This window comes from Podarcis muralis, chromosome 5 (assembly GCF_964188315.1).
Source record: "Podarcis muralis chromosome 5, rPodMur119.hap1.1, whole genome shotgun sequence".
NCBI classification, from domain to species: domain Eukaryota; kingdom Metazoa; phylum Chordata; class Lepidosauria; order Squamata; family Lacertidae; genus Podarcis; species Podarcis muralis.
Genome location: NC_135659.1, coordinates 83,489,426 through 83,509,389, shown reverse-complemented (window position 1 = coordinate 83,509,389; position 19,964 = coordinate 83,489,426). Strand labels below are relative to the sequence as shown.

At 44.0% G+C, this 19,964-nt stretch overlaps 1 protein-coding gene across 5 annotated transcripts in view; it reads left to right on the top strand.

The window, feature by feature from the left end:
• The first annotated feature begins 222 nt into the window (after positions 1 to 222).
• Positions 223 to 19,964, top strand: part of ADNP (activity dependent neuroprotector homeobox) — a 45,854-nt gene continuing 26,112 nt past the window's right edge. For 2 of the 5 annotated variants that reach the window (XM_077929283.1, XM_077929282.1), the window contains exons 1-2: positions 223 to 759; positions 2,982 to 3,092. The gene's annotated coding sequence lies outside the window, so the exon portion shown is untranslated. The remainder of the gene's footprint in view (positions 760 to 2,981; positions 3,093 to 19,964) is intronic. The other 3 variants (XM_077929281.1, XM_077929280.1, XM_028735198.2) reach the window with 3 other exon arrangements.

The window sequence follows — 19,964 nt, the reverse complement described above, 5'->3', positions numbered from 1 at the left end:
GCGGCGGAGGGATAAGCGGGCGGCTCCGCGTTCCTCTCTCTCCGGCCCCAGCCGCAGGGCGCGGCGCCTCCTAGCGGAGCCGGGGCAGATCCCGCCGCCGGCTGCCTTTCTCGCGAGAATCCCCCCACTCTGACGGGGTTATGTAACCCGCTCCCCTCACCCACCCACCTACTTTTTTAAAGGGCCCGCTTCTCCTCACGCCGGGAGGGGAGGCGCGACTGAGGGGGGGAAAAAAGCAAGTCCCATTGCCGGGGTCCGGCCTCCTCCCGGCTCAATGCCCCTCACAGGAAGGGGGGGGCGTGTGCGCCCGTGCCCGCGAGTCCCCCTCCTCTCCGGCCGGACAATGAGTCCCATATGCTAATGAGCGCCCCGCGTCACTTCCGCTCTTTCTCGGCCGCCATCTTGGCCAGGGCAGGTTCTGGGCAGGAGGGACCCGGCTGTATTGTCTGCAGGGCGCCTAGGGAGCCCCCCCTCCCCTTCCCCGCGGCCCGGAGCCCGACGCCCCTCGCCCCGGTGACGGAGCCGCTGCCGCCGCCGCCTCATCCCCGCTGAGGGCCCAGCCCCCGCCCTGCCCCCCGCGCAGCCGGCCCCCCCTCGGCGCAGCCCGCCATCCAGCCCCCTTTGTCTCCCCCGCACCACCGGCTCCGCTGCCCGCCCGCCCTGCCGGGAGCCGCTAGTAGGAGCAGCAGCGCCGCCGCCGCCACCGCCGGGGGAAAGAGCGCCCGCCGCTGCTGAGGAGGGAGCGCGAGACCCAGCCAGGTAGGTGCCTGAGCGCGCGCGGGAGCCCCGCGCAACCCTCCCTCCCTTCCCTCGCCCTCCCTTCGCTGCCGCCGCCGCCGCCTGCTTTCTTTCTCCTCCTCCTCCTCCGGTGCAGCCGGGCCCGGCGGCCTCCGATGCTCGCATCTTTGCACATGCCGCTAAGAAGCACTCGCTCCCGGTCCCTCCCTCCTTTCTTCCTCCTCCTCCTCTTCATCTCCATCCGTCCGAGGCCGGGTTGTAAGGCGCGGGAGGACGCCTCCGTAGCCGGCTTCCCTCTCCCTTGCTCGCCTTAACTCCGGGCGCCTCTCCGTTTGCATCGCGCTCTCTCGCTTTCTCCTCCCTACCCCACCTCACCTCCCGTTCCTTGCAGGGAGGCGGCACATGGATGTTGCGCCCGCCCGCGATTGCATGGGCTGCATCGTGGACCGATGAAGGAGGGAACGAACGAACGAGCCGGGCGGGCGGGCGTGGGGGGGTGGGCAAGAGGATGGCGAATGCAGCCCGTCCGCTCCGGCATGCATGCTCGGAGATTCGCCTTTTCCTCCAGCATGTGCGCTGGAAAGAGAGGAGGTGCGCGGGGGGAAGGAGAGGAAGCGAGGAAAGCCCCCTTACGACTGCAGAGTTGGCGCTGGAAATTTAGAGCAGGCTGCGGTGCAATGAATGGAGAACGGCCGCCTCCTCTGCGACCCCCCCTCCCTTTCCTACTTAGAGGTGTCGGGTGTACTGGAAAAGGCGGGATTCGTAGCTGTAGCAGAGTAGCAGCTCCAAGCGAGTAACAGGCACCCATCCACCCCCGTAACTCTTGTTTACTGCATCCATCCCGCGCAGTAGTTCTTCTAACCTATATTTCAGACAAAGAAGAGGGAAAAGGAGGTTGTCTTTGCTTCTGTCGCAGACAAACACCACCACCAGGCACTTATCCCTCTAACGTGCCTTTCTACTCCGGTGCTGTGACTATTTATGTATTTGTCCGTCTCCCTCATCCCCAGTTCAGTTTTACTTAGGCGTGTGCGTAATCAGCGCGTGGCTTCATGTTAAAGCTACCGTTGCTTGGGGTTTGTGGCCATCGAAGGAAAAAAAATACCAGCCCCCACCCAAACTGCACCGCAGCCAAGTCGGTGGAATGGAGAAATGAGCATGCAAGTCAGTAGGGGGCGCATTCTTTTCACTGGGTAAGGCTGCTGCAGAGAGGGGGGGGAGGGCCCCAGATGCACGGAATGGAGTTGCCACACAGCGCCTTCTATAGGCCTGGGAAAATGGGCCTATCACTGCAGGCTCAGTTGCTCTGACAGCAGCACAGGCAAAGATTTAAGAGAGCAGAGAGCATTGATTTAAGGAATCTGGCCACTTCCATCTGGTTTCCTGGAAAACGATGACCAAAAGTGTCATCCTGATGTGGTACCTAAAATCTCTGCCGTTCTTGATGCACCTTACCTCCCTGAAGCTTTTGCTAAAAGTCATGGAGGTTGATTGTGTCTGTGCCACTGAAGCAGCTTGATGGTAGTTAAGAAGTTGCTTCCCAAAATCAGGGTGGTGATTTAAAGGAAGGGACGTAACTACAATGCAGTGAGGATGCTTTAAGCCTTTTCTAGGTTTAACATTAAACTTTGTTCCAGGTTTGAACATAAAACTTCATGATGAGTAAAGGAACTACACTTCAACTCATTTGTGATTGGGGATGCCATGTATATTATTTACTTGCATGGCTGTTTCATGTGTGGTGCAGTTCATGATAATAGAGATTGTTAGGAATTTCCAAATATGCATTGCCTTTCCTCAGGCACTGTTTTTTGTTGAAGAAGTATTGCAGATATCTGTGACAATTAGGAGATAAAAACTCGAGTTCTTGGGAAAAACAAACAACTCCTACACGTTCATCCTGTGGCACCTGCCAATTTTATTCTCAGAATTTCAATGTTTAGTGGAGGCAATGTGTCAGATAAAGAAAAATGCCACATGTGCAGTATGGTGTGACCTATATTTACATTATTAACTCCCTCCCTGATGTCATGCTTTGTGTTATAAGAGTACTAAATTCAGGTTTTTGTCCCAGGATCTCAAACACCACTTCCTTCATCTGGACAAAAGTGGTTTTATGTGCTCTGGTGATAGATGCTAAAATGAACTGAGAACTAGGCAGAAGCTTTAAAAGCTTATTTAAAAGATAGCTGCTTAAAAAGCAAGACCAAAATAAGTCTACTAACATTTTGTGTTTGTTCTAGAGTGTTTTGATGGGAACTGGAAGCAGTTGGATAGCAACCGATCAACACATTTATTGCAATGTGCAATGAAGCCAGAGCATCCTAGAAAAATGAAAGAACCATAGCTTCCAAGTATGTCTGGTTGAGGTTGCTTCCTTGAACTATGGTTGTTTAAAGAGTTGGCAGTGTTTTCAGTGTCAGGAGTATAAACACCTGTCAGGAAAGATGTGCATTTTATCACAGTTAATGTACTCTAGAGTTAAAAGAAATACTGTATTGAACTTAATTCATACAATATCCACCACACTTGTATGATTCTGTAGGAATTCATCCTACTTAATATTTTCTTACATGTGCTTTCCCCCCTTAATGTTGAGAAACATTTTCATTCCGTTTCTGCTTGATTTTTTTAAGATTTAGAAAGTTTCAGCTGTGATAAACATGCCAACTGTAAATTTGACATATTTGCTTGCTGGAATATTTTGGACAACTGTTCTACTCCAGTGGTTTAGTAACCGATAAGGAACCGTTCTGATAGGTCATGAAACCCACTTTGAGTTGATATGATTCAATTTAGACTCTATTCCCCCCCCCAAAACACTTTCATACATGTTTAAAATTACAAATGTTGGAAATCCCAGGAGAGATAATACTACATAGCCTAGTTCTGTATTGCATGATGCTACTGTGATGTCTAATAAACAAAATGCTAAAACCATTTTACTTGAGTTTCAGCATGTGGTGTCTTGAATCCTATTCTACATGCAGAAAACTACTCAGCTACAGCTTATTTTAAAGTCAAGTGTTGTCGGTTAGTAATGGCAGAAAGTAGATAATGTGTCATGAAGCACACATTTTTTGCAGGTTTTGTAATTTTAAACAAATTAGAGTGGTGTCATCAAGAAAAAAATAAATGCACAGGAATTCAGAAAGAGCTATTGACCGTTGCTGCAGAAAGCCCCATCCCCAGGTAAAACCCAAATATTTTGAACTTCCCAAAGTGTAGGAGATGAAAAAAACAAAGATGAATTTTCTTGTAGTGCTCTCATTTGATGCAGAAAGTTCTGTAATCGTTGGAAAAGGATTGGGCATAGAGTGTGTGTGTATGTGAAACACTTTCATAAACAAGTACTTCGTTGGCTCCCTGCAACATCAGTCACCTGGAATGGGATGGGGAGCACACATTTCTGTTCTCAACTCTTAATTGTAATTTGAGATGGGCAGGCAGAGCCCTACTTTGCCTACAGTTAGTGCAAAGCAATACTTGAACATTTCAGATAGTTGTGAATGAAATATGCACATCTCAGTGCTCTGGGCAGTGGCTTTGAGATATTTAAGATACAGTACTTCTAACTGGAATAGTTAAAAAGATTTGGATTGAAACTTGCAGTGTTTGTATGTCAGTTTGGTAAAAATCCTGGGTACAGCCTTGTTTTATGATGTAGGCTGCTGGTGGCAAAGTTTAGAGCAGTGTACATCTTTTTATTGCACAAGGCTGTGGATGCAATTCCTTGTTTCTCCAGTTGAAGAATCATCTGCATCGGAGCAGGGAAATACCTCTGCCTGAGACATTAAGAGTTATTACCCATTGTAGTGGGATGTATAGTCAAGCAGATCTGACTTGTAAAATGCAGCATTGTTTTATTCTTATTCTTATTCGATGGATTGTAAATGGACATTAAGACCAAAGCAGAAAAAAAATCAGTATGAGGTTTGAAGATCTGCTGTCAGGCTGCAGTTACACTTACCTGGGGGACTCAGTAAGACTTGCATCTAAGTAAACATGAATAGGATTGTGCTGCAATTCACTTGAAAGGCCAAAATTAGAAGTACATTAAACATTTTACTTGAACTGTATACATGACAGAGCACCTGATTTTTTGCCAGTACACTCCAGCAAGCGAAGACATCTATCCCATTCAAAAGTTTATCATGAGGGTTGAAGGACCCTCTGGTACAAAATAGGATATGATGTAGAGGGCTGCAATTAGTATGGGGTTTGGTGAAAATTGTGTGTTTTGCCTTAAAGTTATTCTGATAGTAGGCCACCACTGAATGCAACCTCATGCTTCCCTGAAGTAAGCCACTCTCAGTAAATAACTTTATATGGTCAGATCGGTGTAGTTATCAAATGATAGTTGGTGTTTATATACTTTGCTTTTAGCTTCCATATCCGAATATAACCTATCCATATTTATTAAACAGAAAAAGCTGCAAAATGGAATTGTATTGTAATTTCAAAATAATTAAACAAGTATTAAGCAGTATGAAAGTGTGATCATGTACTGTACACGGTTACTTGTTAGCCTTCTTGAATTTACTGGGATTTGCTCAGTCATGTGTCCAAGCCAGTGTGCTTGAAGCCCTGAAGATTTGCACTGTATTTTAAAAGGGAGAAAGGAGTATTGAAACTAATCAGCTATGTGTGAGTGAATGTCTTACGCTTTAGCTTGTTCTGTTTTCTTTGTCGTTTTCAATAACCTTTTTACTGTCCATGTGCCTGTCTTCATCTGTTCCTCTCCTGTTTGATTCTTGATCTATATTTTTCTTTGTTGTTGTCACCACAGGACATAAAAACACAAAACAACATTTGTTGGATCCAACTGTCCATTCCATTATCCTGTTTGCAATAATACTTGCTTATGGGTGCTTATAAGAAACAGCCACAACTTGGTCCAAGAGGGGAATATACTGTATTATTGCTTGCTTGTTCAGGGGTGCATGTGCAATGTTCCTGTCTGACCTAATCATCCAAGCTTTGTTTTGCTGGAGAGTTTGAATGCTTGCTCTCTACAGTACTCCTCTCCTCACATACCCAGTTGCCGGAGTTCCTTGTTTGTTAAATAAGTTACCCCATGCAACTGGCTGAAGCACTCCCTAAGAGAAAATTTGCAACTCATGATCAGTTCAGACATCATGGGAAAATTGGTTTAACAAACCAGGAAGTGTCTTCTATAGCCAAGGGGTGGGGAGAGAAAGGAAGTGCTTGAGGTCATCAGTTATTCCTGCTTCAGTAAACCATAGTTTGGACTGGGAATTTTGCATCAGACCTAGCCAAGGGACTTGATAGCATAAAGGCCAGGGATACACAGAGGAATGCGTACCATAACTCTTTCATTGTGATTTTCCCCTGGTTAGATTTCTGAAGTCAGACATCTTGTAGCTCCCAAGTTACATTGGTCATTACTATGCTGTGAAAAGTATGCCTACTTTTCTTAAGTTCACTGCAGTATTAGACACCCTTATTAGGTACCTCATAGTTTCTAGGTTTTGCATTTGTCCTTAGTACCCACAACTTAGCAGTAGGGAAATAACATACAGTAGTACCTTGGGTTAAGTACTTAATTCGTTCTGGAGGTCTGTTCTTAACCGAAACTGTTCTTAATCTGAAGCACCACTTTAGCTAATGGGGCCTCCCGCTGCTGCTGCTGTGCCGCTGGAGCACAATTTCTGTTTTCATCCTGAAGCAAAGTTCTTAACCCGAGGTACTATTTCTGGCTTAGCGGAGTCTGTAACCTGAAGCGTATGTAACCCGAGGTACCACTGTGCAATTGATGGTCTAACATTTAGGGTTTTCCCTCCGGCATTTCTACTCTAATTTTTCATATGAAATCGTGGCTCCATAATGCTTTGTTTTATTTTTCTTCTACTTGTTCTTACACCCTCTCTTCTGCTGTCATAAATCATTACAGTACTATACTAGGTACCGTATGCCCTATTGATATACATAGAAACATTGATGTGTTCTGAATTATTTCCGGTTCCTTCCTTGTTAGAAATACTGTGTTAGGATAAAGTGGCTTTAGGCAGTGATTACAGCCAAAATAAGTACCGGTACTTTGTGTAAGACAGGTGTCTCAGTAGTTATTAGCCATTTATTGCTAAATGATAGCAAATGTCAGGGGCAAATAGAGGACGGACATTGTTTTCATGCCCTGCTTGTGCGTTTACAGGGATGTATGTCTGACCACTATCAGGAATAGAATACTGGAGATAGATAGCTCTTTAGTCTGGTCAGTAAGATACTAAAAATTTCCTTCATGAAAATTAATGAAAACAACCTTTAATTTCAGCATTGGGCAAAAATTTGTTAGGAAAGTCTATTGAGTAGTATGGTAAAATGTTTACAACAATGGGTAGAATTCAGTGTTGCACTCTTCCAGTTGCTCTATGTGTCCAAGCATTTCAGCTTGTCAATTGAAATACTCTTCCCATCTTTCCCTGCCTGCTATTCTGAGGGTCCTCCCTTGAGCCAATCTTGGTGGGCATATGAGCAGGAAACCCGGTTGCGCAAGCTGATGTTCTTGCACATGGCTTCTGCTGATGGGGCTGGTTAGGTGATTCCCGCCCATTTTTTAAAAATGGCAAGCTACTTTTTGCATTTTGTCTTTATTACTGTTTAGTAAAGCACCCAGAGAGCTAATTATGAAAGTCTGAGCGTTCAACATAAAACTATGTAGGGCACAAACCAGCCAAAGGTAAGCAGTTTGAAGTTGTACATGTTTGGATTGGGAGTTCAGCATTTCATAGAATCATAGAATTGTAGAGTTGGAAGGGACCCCCAAGTGCCATCTAGTCCAGCCCTCTGCAATGCAGGGATCTTTTGCCAGTTCCATCCTATATACAGTTACCTGGAAGCTAAGCCCCACTAAGTGTATAGAATTGCAGCCTTAAGCTCATACCTAACTGTCCTGTTCAAAGTACTTACCTATGGCTAAATTGTTCTCTTGAGTATTTTACTTCTTTTACAGGGATTTCCACCCTGCTCTCTAACCCTAAATGGACTTTCAGAGCAGCCAACAATTAAAAACCAGTAATTTAAAGCAAGCATTTATTTAGCATGTCATGAGTGCCCAAAGCTATGTATGTTAAATAATTACAGTCACAGCAACCCTGAATTAACAGACTAGTACAGTGGTACTTCTGGTTGTACATGGGATCCGTTCCGGAGCTTTGGTCGGATCCTGAGGAATTCGCAACCAGAGGTGCCTGTTCTGCGCATGCACGTGGTGCGGTAAAGCACTTCTGCACATGTGTACGGCGCATAGAGCACTTCTGCGCATGCACGCAGGTTTGCCGCATGCGTAACCCAAAGGATACGCAACCAGCAGTGTGTGTATCCAGAGGTACCACTATATTAGACTGAAGTTGTAAGTAGCGTGCCTTCAGCTGCCCAGAAAATTCATGGTTGAGATTGTAGTACGCAGGCTGGGCTTTAGTTGTAGACAACAAGAGATTAATGATATGTTAGAATAGGGTGCACTGCAGTACACAAGGTTCTTCACCTTATTGCAGTTCTGTACATGTATTCCTAAACAGTGCTGCAACCCCCCCCCCCCAATAATAATGATGATGAGACCAGCAGCTTGCCTTGTTTTCTTAGTGCAAAATCTCTCAGAAGCCTAAGACCCTCCAGTTGTTATTGGACTTCAGCTCCCATCAGTCCCAGCCAGCAGTCAGGGATGGTGGGAGTTGTAGTCCAAAATATCTGGACCAACACTTGTTACCCATCCCTGCTGTAGGCAGGTAGCAGAAAGTCTGTGTGGACGTCACGTCCCCCTCCCCATCCCTGTCCCCCGCCGCTTATGTCACAACTGTTTGAGATACCTATTTACCTTAGTATTTAATTTGCATCAATAGTTATCTTCATATCTGTTGTGTGTCCTTCAGTACAACCTCCGTGACACAAACAGTCACAGGTAGAGTTGACAGAAAGTGCCCATGGCGGTGTTTTCCCTTGGCTTGCACCCATGTATTTGTCTAAGCAAGTACATAATTGGCGAAGGTAAAGGACTGTTCAAAGGGATGAAAAATGTGTCTTGTGACCTGATAACAAAGCTGCCTACATTTTGAAGAGAGTTTGCATGTTTTCCTCTTTACATGATGGGAAATACAAGGCTTTAATTTCCACAGCAATCAGTGTGATAGCTTCGTGAAAAGTAATACGTAATACAGATTGCTCTGCAGCTTAGTGCTTCATAAGGAAACAGTTAATTCCTTTTCTGTTAAGAAGTTAGGATGCATGCCCGCTAGATGGCGTGTCAGCTGCCAGTGGAAAATTCCAGAACTCGCCATGAGTGAGAAATGTATGTGAGTCAAAAGGATTCTGTTTGCTAGGCTGCAGAACAGATGGGAAGACTAGACCAAAAAAGGAAGGTGGTCTTTGTAGGTTATGTCGGCCTTGAAGCCCTCATCAAAGTCCATCCTTTTAACATGGCAATCAGGTGATGTATCAGCAATTGTCTAACCTGTGGCTCACAAGTAAAATAATCTTGGTGCTGAACATACTTTAGTGCCTAAGCCAATAGAGTTTTCTGCGTTCCAAGAATCCTGAGCCCAGCCCATGCTTGAGTGTAAGCTTTCATCCTTCCATCCTCCTCTGTATTTAACTGGAAGGTTTTGTGAGAGTTGGGTAGTCACAGAAATTCCAAGGGAAGTGTTTTAATAAACTTGCAACTGGAATCTTCGGAGTTAGTGTAATTCCTCTTTAAAAGCGTATGCCAAATAATAGTTCACGTGTTTCTGTTTAAAAGGCTTCCTAGCAGAGCAGTAACCCTGGGACATGAAGTAACCAGTAGTGTCAAAGGCACAAAAAGATTAAACCCTCCAACATTAAGCGACAATTTGAAAATTGCAGTCTTTTGGCCTAAATGGCACTTTCTTTACAAGCCTCATCTCTCTTGCAAACGTGCTTGTCAATAAAAACTTTTGAAGGATTAGTGCTTCTATTCCATAATTTCTTAGAAAACTTTCTAACTAGTGGTTGAGTCCTCTATAAATAGAAGTGAAGCTTATTTTGCTTTGTCTTTCAAAATAAAAGCAAAGTTAAGTTTTATAGCTGAAACTAACTTCACTTTTACACAGTTATAAGTAATTCTAACTAATTTCACTGTGAATGGTTAATATTCATATTTTTCAGAAAATACATGTGCAGACAGAGGGAGCGGATTCTCCCCCCCCCCCCATACACACAATAGGACTGTAGCAAGTGCATCCTCTGTTTTGAAGTGATGTTTTTATAGTAATCAAATGTCTTTTCATGAAGCATGCAGTGTTGCTGAGTGAAATTGATGAGTTTGAAAAGTAATTTAAACTTGTGGCAGGATGGTGGTGGCTTTTATCTACACAGCTTCAAAGTAAAGTACTGGCTATTAGAATGAATTTCTGATCCAGATGGTCCTTTAAGGGGGTGCACCAGTGTCTCCTAAAATGTTACTGTTCCATAGTACAATGAGTGTCACACTCCTACATCAATATATTTCTTGTATGTAGAACCAGTGTAAGCAACTCAGATAAATAACCTAATCACCAAATTGCACCTTAAACCTATGTTACAGTTGTCACAAACAAATGTCTAGGCACCATTCTTTTTAAAAGTAATATTTTTATTACTACTACTATTCTACTATTTTCATTTCTATGCTGCTATATATAAAGAAAAGATCTCACACATTAAAGCATCAACTAAAACAATCCAGAATAAAAGAGATTCAAGCTTCAAGGAAAATATTTCAGATCCTTCTCTAAGTGGCATTTTGCTTTCCGCATATTTATTTACCTACTTAATTTATATAGCTACCCCATAGCAAAAGTGCTTTAGGAAGCCAGTGTGATGTAGTGATTAGAGTGTTGGACTAGAACTTGGGAGATCAGTGTTCAAATTCCCACTGAGTCATGAAGCTCACTGGGTGACCTTGGGCTAGTCACAGCCTCTTAAGCTACCTCACAAGGTCATTTTAGGGATTAATTGAGGAGCGGGGTGAATCGTGTACTACTGAGAGGAAAAAGGTGGTATATAAATGCAATGAATAATCTCTTCTGCTTACCTGCAGATGGATATGTCAGTTGCCAACCTGGCATCCAGAGATCTCCACGTGGTTGCAATTAGGCTTTTGCCAGTTGCAAAATGCTCCTGGCACCTGGCTAATTTCCAACACTAGAACAGCTTACTGTGATTTGGGTTGGAGTAGCTGAAGGTGAAGGTTATATGGGGTTATGCTTACCTATTCAGAGTGGCTTTAAAAATGCACATTAAAATTATTGTTTCATAGACTGAATTTCTTTTGGTCTGTGACCAATATCCAAAGAACCATGAATTGTTCCAGAAACCCAAAGTGGTTTTGGATGTTTATATCCAGCAGTAGCCCCTGTCCCCTGCAGTGTAACAAACCGCTTTTGCAACTGAGTGGATTTTCAGAAGTGGGTTATGATGAGACAAAGGAGTAATCCGTTCAAAGAAAAAAAAAACGAGTTGTTGGGGAACTAGTACAATTGTAGCTAGTAGAATTTGGATGCCTGGTTTTAAGAATTTTTTTCTGGATCCTGGCTCATGCGTTTAAATGTCACCTATGGTTTTAACGCTACCATGCCATAATCATATATGCTATAGTGCTTTGTAAACAAAACAGATTGACTTGAGTGGAGGAGTCTTGTAAGCAGATGACCTAAATCTAATCTCATGAACAGTCTTGGTTTGTTCGGTGCTTACATCAACAGCAGTGTTAAAAACTCGGGTAAATAAGCAAGTCACCAAATGACTCCTTAAACTAGGATTACAGTCACCAAAATGGAATGCCTAGTTGCCATTTTGGGGCCGGGCGGTTTGAAAGTCGTATTTTTCAATACAACTTTTTGGTTCCTGAAATTCGTTCTGATTATGCAGATAAAATATCACAGATAGAATTCTACAGGATGTGTGTGTGGTTAGTGTCTGAAAATAGGCAACATCCAAGGATCTCCAGGCATGCACCTCCAGATGTTGCCTGGGTATCTTCACTTGGTCACATGTGGCCAATAGCCAGGTGCAAAATGTGCCTGGCAAATTTCAAATGCTGATCAACAGGCTTGATATACTCTATAGAAACTTTGTTATTTCAGAAGGAAAGTTAATGATCCCAGTTCAGTGTGTCACATAAACCTCTATTACCTTGAATGCTTCATGGAGCCAGTCCAGGCAAGATGTATTTGCTTGTCTAGTGTGTCACCATTATCTGAAGCTATTCTTCTTCCTGAAACTTCTGTTGCCTGTTATGCCTGGAAACCTTTCCCAGAATGCCTTGTTTCCCTTATTCAAATCCCTGCTTCAAACTCATATTTTCATGATGGTATTGGAACACTATCAGTGATCCCATGCCCTACTGTAACTAAGCCTAAGTCCCCAGAACTGATATTAGAATAAGTAACTGATGCAAGTTGCAGTAGAAGCAGATGCATAGCAGCGATCATTTCTGCATTCTTTGGTAGGAAAGAAAGTCAGGAGGAGTACTTGTTGAATTAAGCATGCCGCAAGTCAGTAGAGTTGTTTAGCCATTAGCAAGTTCTGTAGACATTATCTACTCATAAGGTGTACAGATTTTGTTGTACAAATTTTGGATTGTGGTTTTCTTTAAGTTGATAATGCTCCTGCTACATAAATGCGCTACTGCAGGTAGATATGCTAACAGTTCCGACTTCAGTCCTAAACCCTTTTAATTGGAAATGTCCGTTTGTCCCCAAAAGAAAGGGGAAAACATTTGGTTGTCACCTCAGCACAAGAGCGTACTTTAGGATGACTGTACTCCAACAGTTGTAAGGTTTCTGTCCTTCTAAAATCTCTATGGAAATCAGACATTCTTCAACTTCCATTGAAAGGACAAGAAAAACTGCACTAGTTTGCCACAGCCTGCTTACTACTTACAGACAAAAGCCTGCTTATTTTAAAATATGGCTGTACTTAGATGATGGTTTCTATGAAATGTGTCCTTGTTGTGCTCCAGATACATCTTTATTTTGATTTTAATGACCAAGTATGTCATTATGTACAAAGTTGACTAACTTTTAGAAATACTGCAGGTCTATCCCTTCGTTGCCTGGGACTGTCAACCGTATCACATAGAGAGTTATGGAAGACTTACTGGGATGGGATAGTGCATTCGGAAGCCCTATTTGTGAACTTGGGATGAAAGAGGAGAGCATGCACACAAGCCTGGCTAGAACATCCCTGCATGTGCTGGTTCCACTTCGGTCCTTTGCATGTTCAGCATGAAGATCTGAAGTGACATTCTCTCAAGCAAAGGCTTTCTGATTCCAGGGAGGATTCTAAGCATGCTTGCCCAAATGCACTTAGAATCCCCTTCAGACTTCCGTGCTGAATATAGAAAGCTCTGAAGTGGAACCAGTGTGTGCAAGGATATTGGGGGCAGGTTTTGCGTCCCTCTCCCCACTTTAAGCCCACAGCCATTATTCCCAAATGCCTGAATAGGATTATAGCCATCAACAAATTCTTCCTGTTGGTGCTTTCTCTGAAAGCATTGGGAATTAGTTAGCTATTAACTTAAGCATGCATAGGTTTAAGTGCTGTGAGCAGCAGTGGAGAAAAGTAGAACTAAAGGCATGCTAATGTATAGAAAAAGTACAGTGGTACCTCTGGATGCGAACGGGACCCATTCTGGAGCCCTGTTCACATCCTGAAGTGAATGAAAGATGTGCATGTGCGGGTCGTGTTTCACCGCTTCCGCACATGCGCTTGACATAATTTTGAGCATCTGCACATGCACGAGCGGTGAAACCCGGAAGTAATGTGCTCCATTACTTCTGGATCGTCGCAGAGCGCAACCTGAAAATATTCATCCCGAAGCTACTTCAACCTGTATACGAGTCAGTGTTTTGAAAAAAATCTCAAATTTTTTATAAAAATTATAGGTTGAGATGCTACCCTGCTATAAGTACTACTTTGGATTTTGCTTAAAATGTAGGCTAGTAATGAACAGACTGTGGCATAAGACTGATAACATTCCAATTTATTGCATGCTTAAGTGTTCAGTATGCTTATAGATGAACTCCTTGGCTTAATTTTCAACGAAGTATTTTGCTGCATTGGCAGATGTGGATTGGCTAGTGTGCTATGTTTTTGTTCCAAGTAGTTACTTTTTTTAATAGTGCCACTTTCTACTGTAGTATGCTTTTAGAACTAATTGTCACAACCATAACTCTAAGGCTTACCTCACTTTAATTTTATTTAACACTTGGTTTTGTTTAGGAGGATATGAACTTTCGCCTATGCCTGTGCTGTGACCTCACATAATAGGCGTAATACTCGCTGAAGTGGGAGGTTCGATAAGGACAATGGTTTTTTGGAAGCTTTTGCACAAAATGTCCTCAATAAGTCTGTAACCAAAGCACCATTAATTTTTTTACATAAAATGTCCGTATTATGTGCCCTGAATAATGAAAAGAGACTTTTAAATGTTCAAGAATTGGTACTGCACCCAAGTGGTGAATGGTTACTTTGGGACACGGGTAGGCAACCTAAGGCCGATGGTCCACAAGTGGTCCATGGGCTGGTCACCCGAACCGAGTCGCCCACTCGGCGAATCCCCACAGTGCGGTGCGGGGACTCGCTTCTGCGGCGTCAGAAATCGTGTGTATGCAGATGCTGGAAATTGCGGGCTCACATGCAATCTGGCCCACAAAGGGATCTCCGCTGGAGTGAACCGGCCCAGGTGAGGTAAACCTTGCCGACCCCTTCTTTGGGACATGGGCTTTCATTGGCCATATGAAAAGCTGGCAGAGATAACTTGCTGGGAGCTAAGTAATGTGGTGCAAAGAAGAGAATTTCTGTTTCCAAAGGTGCTTGCACAAAACCAGCGGTAAAGGAGGGGTGCCACTGATGTTATATGAACTCAAGCACTGTATAAAAGATTATAACTACAGTGGTACCTCAGGTTACATATGCTTCAGGTTACAGACTCCGCTAACCCAGAAATAGTGCTTCAGGTTAAGAACTTTGCTTCAGGATGAGAACAGAAATCGTGCTCCGGCTGCGCGGCAGCAGCAGGAGGCCCCATTAGCTAAAGTGGTGCTTCAGGTTAAGAACAGTTTCATGTTAAGTATGGACTTCGGGAACGAATTAAGTACTTAACCTGAGGTACCACTGTACAAGCTATGTCCCTCTAGTTATCACCATTGGGGTTTTTTTATTAAATAAAAAACCTTTATTTTTCCAAATACAATGCAACCTAGAGAGTTGTAAGTAAATGAAGAATAAAACCGTCTCTGACCCCAGTGTACAAAACCTTGGAACAAAAAGAAAAAGACCCACCCCAATCTTGGCAATACTTAGGCAACAAATAGATACGGATAATACTGCTTGAAGCTGCTGAAGGTTAATCAGGGAAGCAATGAGATTAACAACCAAATTGTGAAGGAAATAATATGCAATATTAATAGGCCATGTTGCATTATAACTCCTGTCATAGTGACATAGTCTCAGTCAGTATTGTTTAACAATCCTTAAGGTTCCTTAGTTTTCAAGAAACATTGGTTTGAAATCTAGGCTGGTTCCACATATGTTGTTACTACCCTGAAATCGACAATGTATGTAGAAAGTGATATGACTGGCTGAAGTTAATTAAGCAGATTTGAAAACCTATTTAGCAGCATAGTAATACTTGAGTCACCTTTATAAATAAGCAGTGTTTGAAGCCCAGATGGTTGAGTGTCTCTGAATGAAGTTGCTCTTAAAGAAGTTGCCAAGTTAATGCATTTTAAACAGAGATGTAATTGCACCTGTTCGAAAGCTTAATTGAAATGTTTCCTAGTTTGAGTTCCATATTTATGAACGAATATAAATACCTTTGCTTTCTTTTAAACTAAAGAATTCATTTTTGCATCTTCATTCACATAGATATTATATTCCTTGTAATTAATCATTTCTCCAGAATACTATTGGCACCAATTACCGTATTTTTCGCTCTATTGGACGCACCGGACCACAGGACGCACCTAGTTTTTAGAGGGGGAAATCAAGGAAAAAAATATTATCCCCCCCCCCAGCCCCAAAGAGCAACGGACAGGCTGCACGCAGCCTGTCCACTTCTCCCAGAGCTCCTCGGGGCTGCGGGGGAAGCCCGGGTCCTCCCCCAGCCCCAAAGAGCAAAGAAGCCAAGACAGCGCGCGGGATCCATAGCCGCGCAACTTCTCCAGCCAGGAGCTAAACCTCTCCAGTGCAGCTAAAGAAGAAGACAAGGCAGCAAGCGCAATCCATCCCTGCCTTGGCTTCTTCTTTAGCCTTGCGCAGCATCTTTAGTCTTGCGCAATGGGATGGATTGCGCCCGCTGTCCACCGGGGCTGGACTAGATGACTCCTGGGGTTCCCTTCCAACCCTGCAATGACCTCGGAAGGTGTTTGGGGTCTCCACCACTGGAGGCTTTTAAGCAGCGGTTGGGGGACCATCTGCCTGGCGTTCTTTAGCTGTGATTCCTACATTGTGAGGGGGCTGGGCTAGATGACCCTTGGGTGGCCCTCCCAACTCTATACAGTCCTACAGTTCTGTGGCAGGAGATCGAGAGCCACTTCACACAATGCTCACTCCCAATTTTCATTGGAGAGACATGTGGCTTCAGTGTCTAGGTAGGTACCCCCCTACCTGCCACACTTCCCCCACCCCACTTAAGCTGAGGGAATTCCTGCCCAGAGAAGCTCCCAGCAATCAAGGAGGAGGAATCCGCTGCAGCCGTGAGCAGCAGAGGATCCATGGTCCCCTTCCTTCTCTCCTCCGTGGTTGCTTTGAAGCAGGAAAGTGGGAGAGGAGCTGCTTACATGAGTGTAAACTGCCCCCCTCCCACTTTCCTGCTTCAAAGCAATCACGGAGGGGGGAATCCGCTGCAGCCTCGAGCAGTGGAGGATCCATGGTCCCCTTCCTTCCCTCCTCCGTGGTTGCTTTGAAGGAGGAAAGTGGGAGAGGAGCTGCTTACACGAGTGTAAGCTGCTCCCCTCCCACTTTCCTGCTTCAAAGGGAGCCCGGGACGAGGGAATCTGCTGCAGCCTCGAGCAGCGAAGAGGATCCATGGGTCCCCTCCTTCCCTCCTCCGTGGTTGCTTTGAAGCAGGAAAGTGGGAGAGGAGCTGCTTACACGAGTGTAAACTGCCCCCCTCCCACTTTCCTGCTTCAAAGCAATTACGGAGGAGGAATCCACTGCAGCCTCGAGCAGTGGAGGATCCATGGTCCTCTTCCTTCCCTCCTCCATAGTTGCTTTGAAGGAGGAAAGTGGGAGAGGAGCTGCTTACACGAGTGTAAGCTGCTCCCCTCCCACTTTCCTGCTTCAAAGCAATCACGGAGGGGGAAATCTGCTGAAGCCTCCAGCAGAGGAGGATCCATGGTCCTCTTCCTTCCCTCCTCCATAGTTGCTTTGAAGGAGGAAAGTGGGAGAGGAGCTGCTTACACGAGTGTAAGCTGCCCCCTCCCACTTTCCTGCTTCAAAGCAATCACGGAGGGGGGAATCTGCTGAAGCCTCCAGCAGCGGAGGATCCATGGTCCTCTTCCTTCCCTCCTCCGTAGTTGCTTTGAAGGAGGAAAGTGGGAGAGGAGCTGCTTACACGAGTGTAAGCTGCTCCCCTCCCACATTGCCGCTTCAAAGGGAGCCCGGGAGGAGGGAATCTGCTGCAGCTTCCCCCACCTCCCGCAGAAGCTGCACGCTCTTTAAAGGGGCTGTGCGGCTTCTCCTGGCTTTTCTGGGAGGTGGGGGGATTCCCCCACCTCGTAGAAAAGCCCGCAGGAGCCGCGCAGCCTTTAAAAAGGGTGCCGCTCTTGGGGGCTTTTCCCCCAGGAGGGAGAAGGGACTGCTGCAGCCAGTCAGTCCCTTCTCCCTCCTGGAGAAAAGCCCGCAAGAGCGCACGAAGCTTGTGTGCGGCTCTTGAGGGCTTTTCCCGCCTGCCTCCCCCCTGCATTCGCTCCATAGGACGCACACAGATTTTCCCTTGCTTTTTAGGAGGGAAAAAGTGCGTCCTATGGTGCGAAAAATACGGTAATTGGGGATGTTTTCAAGATGGAGTTTGCAACAAACTTTACAACAAACAACGAAGTTAGAAGGAAGCAATGTGATAAAAGTATTCTTTTTTTTTTTTTATAAATTTTTTATTGCGTTTCTTTCCATAATTTTATAGGTTACAAACAAATAACATAATTGCAAGAAACAAATTTTCCCTTTTTTTAACAACAAAAACAAACAAAAACAACTTGGACTTCCCCACCCCTTCCGATTCTGCGTTATTTACATTAACAATGTCAGCATTTTGTTACCTTATTTCATGCCTTATTGTAACTTTCCAATGTTATGTACCCAAATTCGATATATTGTATCTCATATTCGATGCCTTTAAAATAAACATAACATGTTCGATTCAAATTGTCTCCTTTTCTCTTTTATCACTTATTTTACAATTTACTTAATCATAATTGCAGAAGCATAACTTTTCCTAATCATGCACTATCTTAAGATTCATACAGCTTGTAGTATTTTTGCAAATAGTCTTTAAATTTTTTCCAGTCCTCCTCAATTGTTTCTTTATCCAAATCTCGGATTCTGCCGGTCAGTTCAGCTAATTCCATGTAGTCCATCAACTGCGTCTGCCATTCTTCCAGCGTGGGTAAATCTTGTGTCTTCCAGTTCTTTGCAATGAGAATTCTTGCTGCTGTAGTAGCATACATAAACAACGTTCTGTCTTTCTTTAGCACTTTCTGGTCCACCATGCCCAGCAGGAAGGCCTCTGGTTTCTTAGGGAAGGTATACCTAAATACCTTTTTCAATTCATTATAAATCATTTCCCAGAAAGCCTTCACTTTTGGGCAGGTCCACCAGAGATGATAAAATGTACCTTCTGCCTCCTTACATTTCCAACATTTATTGTCAGACAGGTGATGTATCTTAGCTAACTTGACTGGGGTCATGTACCACCGGTATATCATTTTCATAATGTTTTCCTTCAAGGCACTGCATGCCGTGAATTTCATTCCGGTGTTCCATAACCTCTCCCAGTCTTCAAACATAATATTATGTCCAACATCCTGTGCCCATTTTATCATAGCAGATTTAACCAACTCGTCCTGTGTGTTCCACATAAGCAGCAAGTTATACATTCTAGACAAAATCTTGGTCTTTGGTTCTAGCAATTCTGTCTCTAGTTTCGATTTCTCCTCCTGGAAACCAACTTTTTTATCCATTTTAAAAACCTCTTGCATTTGAGCATAATGTAACCAATCTCGCACCTTGTTTTTTAGTTTATCCTGGCTCTGCAACTTCCAACTGTCTCCAATTTTTTCAATTAATTCCCAATATTTCGGCCAATAAGCCTCCATATTGGGTCTTTTTCCAGCCTTGGCCTCCACCGGTGACACCCACCTCGGTGTTTTACTCTCTAATAAGTCTTTGTATTTCGTCCAGACTGCAAAAATTGCTTTTCTGACAATATGGCTTTTAAACAATTTGTGAACTTTAACCTTGTCATACCATAGGTATGCGTGCCAACCAAAAGCATTATCAAAACCTTCCAGATCTAGGACATCAGTGTTTTCTAGCAAAAACCAATCTTTCAGCCAGCAGAAGGCTGCAGCTTCATAATACAATCTCATGTCCGGCAGGGCAAACCCCCCTCTTTCTTTTGAATCTGTTAATATTTTATACTTTATTCGGGGCTTTTTGCCCTGCCAGACAAACCTAGATATATCCTTCTGCCATTTTCCAAAACATTCCACTCTGTCCACGATCTGTAGGGTTTGAAACAAAAATAACATTTTCGGCAACACATTCAGATAAAAGTATTCTTTTAGGCAATAGGCAAATAAATGGCCTTTTCCTCAAATGACTCCTACTGCTGCATATGCTAGAGCAGAGCATAGAATATTTATCTGTAATGACTTCTGGCGAGATACTGTTTTGCTTTTGTAGACTTTGGAAACTACAGTGGTACCTCGGGTTAAGAACTTAATTCATTCTGGAGGTCCATTCTTAAACTGAAACTTCTTAAGCTGAGGTACTACTTTAGCTAATGGGACCTCCCGCTGCCGCAGCACAATTTCTGTTCTCATTCTGAAGCAAAGTTCTTAACCTGAGGTAACATTTCTGGGTTAGCGGAGTCTGTAACTTGAAGCCTCTGTAACCTGAAGCGTCTGTAACCAGAGGTACCGCTGTATTTTGTAGCACCCAAGCCACACAGTAATTAAACAGGGATGAAGTGTGTGGTAACTCAA